The sequence below is a fragment of the Zingiber officinale genome, chromosome 1A (genome assembly GCF_018446385.1).
Source record: "Zingiber officinale cultivar Zhangliang chromosome 1A, Zo_v1.1, whole genome shotgun sequence".
Lineage (NCBI taxonomy): Eukaryota > Viridiplantae > Streptophyta > Magnoliopsida > Zingiberales > Zingiberaceae > Zingiber > Zingiber officinale.
Genome location: NC_055987.1, coordinates 190,033,390 through 190,039,383, shown reverse-complemented (window position 1 = coordinate 190,039,383; position 5,994 = coordinate 190,033,390). Strand labels below are relative to the sequence as shown.

Genomic DNA, 5,994 nt, shown 5'->3' with positions numbered 1-5,994 from the left:
CACAGATTGCTAAGGGACTAAGACCCATTTTTCTTGGCCTTATATTGTGTGCATCCCATAGTCGTACGTTCTCTACCTACTCTACCTACTCTTTTCGAAGGATCAATATCAAGTTTTAAGATGCAACATCTCTACCTACTCTTTTCGAAGGATCATCATTAATTTTTCAACATTCTTATGTACCTTTAATAGTGTTTAGAATAAAAGGAAACAAAACTGAAAAATAATTCTACATAATTGATGCTCAAGGTGATCAAATATTTTCTTTATTCACAATTTTTGTTTTGAAAGTCTGGTTGATTACGCATATTGTTTGATTAGATTATAGTTTTAAATTTGATGGAATGCTTGCCTTTATGCACAGAGATTATGCTTTGCATCGGAAGTGAATGGCATCGTTATCCTTCTTCATTTTTTATGCCTTCGTACATTAAGGAAGTTCAATGGATAAATGAAGGATTTAGGGGTCTTCTCCCATATCCTTTTAATTCAAGTTTGGGAGGCATGACAACTACCCCACCTTATTTCAATGACAAGAACAAGGGTTCTCATGGCCAATATGTGTCTATTAATGGGATTTTCAATGTCTTGCTTACCACGCTAATCCTACTTCTGATTGGATTTGCAGCTTCAAGATATCAAACTCTACACCTTCTATATGGAGCTAGATTTGCAAAAGTCATATCCAACTCGAGGAAGTGACTTATTGACATGGGAGGTAGGTGTACCTCTTTAGTTCCGCTTTTGACCAAATATCCCTATAAAGATTCATTTGTGTGCTCTTAACAGATCTATTCCTACAACGTTGTTATCTAGGATTAGCATTTATTCTGTTTAATGTGATTTATGCACCTATAATTATTCTGGTGAAGTTAGCATTCTATTAAACTAGATTATAACCTTTGCAGAGAACTTATTGGTAACCAAGGACTTTGTGAAGATAGCAAATTTTGACCTTGCTCGTGAAGTTCATTCGAAGCCACCATTCACAGAATAGGTTTCAACACGCTGGTAAGCATGTTTATGACAAGCACTTGTGATCTTATATTTTTTATTTGATACATGTACACATTTGTTTTAGTTATTTGACATATGGTGGATTTATGTGTTTTTACAGTTTACAAATCTCAAGTACTCCAGAGTTGAAATTGATGAAGTGCGGTTCGAGTGGGCTGAATGCATGCTAGATTACATTTGAAGTGCGGTTCTACCTTGATGTGTTAAAAGAATGTTCTACCTTGATTTTGATATCTATTAGCTAACTTTTGATGTAAAAAGAATATTTGGGTATTTTATGGATATTGTTGTAAGAAGATTATTTATATAATTTGTGAATATTTGTGTATTTTATAGATATTATTGAATGAAGAATATTTGTATAATTTGTGAATATTTGTGTATTTTTTTTGTTATTGTCGGTTTTTCATTGTTTCGGAAATCAAATTTGTGCTGTTAAAAAATATACATATTACATCGGTCTTCCACCGCTGCAAAACCGGTGTTATTAACTAATATTACATCGGTTATTTACCGCTGCCAAAACTGGTGTTATTAACATACAATATTACATCGGTTTTACACCGTTGATGAAACGGTGTCGTTAAGTGATACTACATCGGTTAATAACCGATTCGAAGACCGGTGTTGTTAAGTGATACTACACCAGTTTTAACCCGATGTCTAAAATGGCAGACTTTTAACATCGGCTTCATAGACATCGGTCGAAAATGAAATAGACACCGGTGGAAAACCAATGTCTATGAAGGTTTTTGTTGTAGTGTCTCGACGATTCTCTTGCGTCCACGCGTTCTTCTCGCGGAGAGAAACGTCCTCGTGTCGGAGTCGTCGCCGGAAGGTGCTCCTATAGCCCTTGGGATGAAACCCTAGACTTGCTTGTGGTTGGCGCCGAGAGATGAGGAAGGAGAAGGGGTCGGCGTGTAAGGGTTTGAGGGAAAGGTTTTCTCGTTTAAGAAAATAACAATTCCTCACTTAAATTCCCTATTTATATTAAGTGGGTAATTCGGCCCAACTCAAATATAAATATAATTGTTCCCCTTTCCTTTTAGCACGGCCCTGCTGGGTTCAACTGGTTATTAGGGTCCTCTACAAGACATAGGTCCCATAGGTCTCGGGTTCGATTCCCGTTTAAGTTATTTTACGTTCTTATTTATTTTTGCTACTTCCGCTACTCTAAAAATTCCATAAAAATATTCTAAAATTCCAGAAAAATCATAGAATATTTCTAAAATAATTTGAGAATTTTCGGGCGTGTAACGCCCGACCAACTTCTATGACCCGACGATTTTCTACTTTTGACTGTCTTGACTTTGACTTTCATATCGGCTACCTCTCTTGCCTTTAACTTGTCCTTGGTAAGCCCCTTTTACCACCACATCAAATGACATTAGTATTGTGACTACTATTAGGCTTATTACGATCATATACAATAGATATGACATCTTTAGTCCTATACCAATGAACTTAACATACCATATTGTTTACAAAGATATCTTATACCCATAAAGTTTTGTATCAACTAAAGTTACATTCGCGTGTTGTCTATAATCAAATATAGCTCAAGTGAAAGATTGTTGGATTTAATATCCCTTAAGGTGGACTCACATGTGATTTAAAAGACTTGCGATACCGAAACTTGTTAAGTGATCTAACTTAAGGTTATTGGGTTTCAGGTTATTAAATGTAGGTTCAATGTGTAGAACCCTTTAGTCCAATTTGTTATTATTTATGGGCTGATAACGGATTAGATTCCTATATAAAGGGGAGTTCTCCAAGGGTTTAAGATATCAAATATTGACCTAGTTTCTTGTTCCCCAGTAATAAGAAACTTTTCGACGCCTTCATCCCCTAAGCCCTTGAAAGACCTTCCTTTCCGCTACATCTTCTTTCACAGAGATCAAGCCGACAACGCTAAAGACAAGGATATCGCTCTTCAATTAGGTTCCTTGTCTATTATGTTTATGCATTTACTCTGTATGTCATATTCTCGATGAAACAAAGATCCATGCTCATATATTTTTATTTTTTCTCTATTCGAGTTTTAATTTTTTCCTAGAATTCATGAGATTAGGAGAAAACGCATGTTCTATCAATTGGTATCAGAACTTCAAGTTTCTGTTTTATCATTTTCATTGGCAATAAAATTTAAATTTTTCGTCAATTTGTTATTTGTATATACTAGATTAAGTTTTCCTAGTATAATATAATTTTTTATCGTAGAAAATTATGTAAGAGAAACTAGGATAGACTTATTTTTTGAGTTTTTTCATGTTTATGTGAAGAACGATGAAAATTATCACTGTTTAAATTAATTTTAGATAAAATTATAATAATTCAATCAAGTATTTTGATCGATCAATTAATTACCGAGTCTGACTACATTAATTATCAATTGATTAGATTTATTTTTAATCGATTGAATTTTTTTTCTCGATTAACTTTGTTAACCGATTTTTTTCGTGGAATGTTTCTGTTTCATACATGAAATAAGTGTTTTAAGAGAGTTACTTTTCTCATTTCCCGTGAGACACCCCTCCCCGGCCCCCACTCAAAATTATGCTTATACCCCCTTTACATTTCACTTCTTTGTTTTTTTTTATTTTGTTTGTTTTTTTATTGGTTTTGTTTTTTTAAAAAAAAACTAATAAAAAAATATTGGGGCCGGCGAAAAGAAAACATGTGCAAAAAAATGTTAAAAAAAAGGTATGTTGGGGTGTGAAAAAAAAATGTTTATTTTTTTAATTGTTAACAAAATAAAATAAAATCAATAAAAAGAATAGAAGCATAAAAAGGCATAAGCCTAAATACAATTAAATTTTACGATGGAACCGAAGAGAGTGTTCTATTCCTAATAGGAGAAATAATTTAAGGGGACGTTTGATTTATATTTTTAATGTTATTTTTTATTTTTATTTTTTGTGAAAATGAAAAACATGTTTGATTTACGTTTTTCACATTTATTTTTAAGAAAATGAGAGAACGTTTGTAAGAGAACGAAAAACACGAAAAAATTATTTTTTAAAAAACAAAAAACGTACATTTTTCATAAAATGAAAATAAAAATAGGACAAATCAAACGCACCCTAACTGTTTCAACGTGAAATAGACGAAACAGTAACAAAAATTATTTCAACAACGAAACAGTAATTCTTTAAAAAAACACAAACAAATTTCAATGAAACAATGTTGCCACTATTTCAACGTGAACAGTATGATTCCGTTTCTCTAGTTGTTTCTCGTTGAAATATTAAACGTTTTTTTTAAAACCAAATTACTGTTTATAAAAAAACAAAATGCATTAAATAAATTTTAATACAATGATTAAGATATTAAATAGTAGTAAATAATACTATTTAATTATAAAATTGAAAGGAAGCTTTAGCTTATTAAGAAAGAGCTATATATATAATCACATGATCATATATAATAAGCTTTTGGATAGATAATTGACTAAATGACTAATTCTCCTCAATATTTATAAGCTCATTTTGTACTGCCTTGCCCCCTCCCAACTTAATTAATTAATTGGAATAAAACACACGAGACAACCACTTGTGCAAAATTTACAATCCAAACCAATATTAAATATTGTCATAGTAATTTAATTAAATGGTGATAATTAACAGGTAGACCCACTTTTGAAATGAGATAAATTACAGGGTATTTATTTAGCACAACTATCTTTTACATGAGAGATGTCCATTTTGTATCTATTAAAAATTGATCTTAAAATTTATTAAAATAATTATTTATACAAATATTAACTGTGCCAGGGCAAGTTGGTAAACATTTTATTAATGAGTTAGTTGATGTTCAATTTTTGTTTAGAACGAGGTGTGCCGAATCTAGATTGGGCCAAATTTTGACCGACAAAGAAGTCAAAACCCCTAATGAAGTTTTAATCTTCTTCTCCTTTTTTCTAATAATGCCACAAATGAAAATTGGAAGTCTCCTGTTAAATGTTTTCCTTATCCTACTCACATGTGTTAAACTGTGCAATTTTTAAAATAATCTTGCAGAAAATTTCATATTTTTATAACTATAGTGAAGTGTGTGTGCATCATTAGGTGTCGGATGCTCTTTGGATAATTTAAACAATCATTTGAATCATTTCCAAATGACTACTGGATGAAGCTTTGACTTGTGATCTTCCATAAGTTTGTGCACATTCCATACCCACGTAATTGGTGCTTTCAAAGGAGGAGATTTTTGATCCATATTTTTGTGGATCAGGGAATAGATCATATAAAATTATAATCAAATTGTGACGATGATCCAATTATAATTAATTACGATCTTTCTTGGATAAATATTCACCTCTTTCAACATGAATAATAAAAAAAAAAAGGTAAAACTGGTCAAACTGATCCAGATTGTTCAAACTAAGTTTATCCAAATCCTGCTAACACTAAAATGACAAAAGAAAGCTTAATTACTTTTTTTAGAGCATCAAAATTTGAGTGATTCAAGAAATGAAAACCAAATTCATATATATTCTAACAGCCAAAAGGTCAATTGATTACCAGAATAATAAACAAACAACAAAGGGCTGCTTCCTTCTTTAGATAATATGTGTGTATTTGCAGAAGGGCTCTTGCTAGCTTCTAAGTTAGTATCAGATAAATTTAATTGCCATGCTTTTAGGGTCACAGGAATAGTCACTTCACCACCAGGTTTCAAAGGAAGAGCTGACAACAATACATCATGTGCAATTGACATAACACAATCTTGGTTCTTCCCTGATAAGGCAAGGTGTGCAATTGACATAACACAATCTTGGTTCTTCCCGTATCCACAATCTTGGTTCTTCCCTGATAAGGCAAGGTGTGCTATTGACATAACACAATCTTGGTTCTTCCCTGATAAGGCAAGGTGTGCAATCTTGGTTCTTCCCTGATAAGGCAAGGTGTGCTATTGACATAACACGACTTATCCAAATATCACGAATTTCACCTTCATACAACATTGTAGAACCAT

The 5,994-nt window shown here is 32.2% G+C and overlaps 1 long non-coding RNA gene across 1 annotated transcript; it reads left to right on the top strand.

Annotated features, from left to right (window-relative positions):
• Nucleotides 1–374: 374 nt before the first annotated feature.
• Nucleotides 375–1,137, top strand: LOC122013672. The gene is made up of 3 exons (XR_006120596.1): nucleotides 375–718; nucleotides 909–1,011; nucleotides 1,118–1,137. It is a non-coding gene; the product is annotated as an uncharacterized LOC122013672 (long non-coding RNA).
• The last annotated feature ends 4,857 nt before the right edge of the window (nucleotides 1,138–5,994 follow it).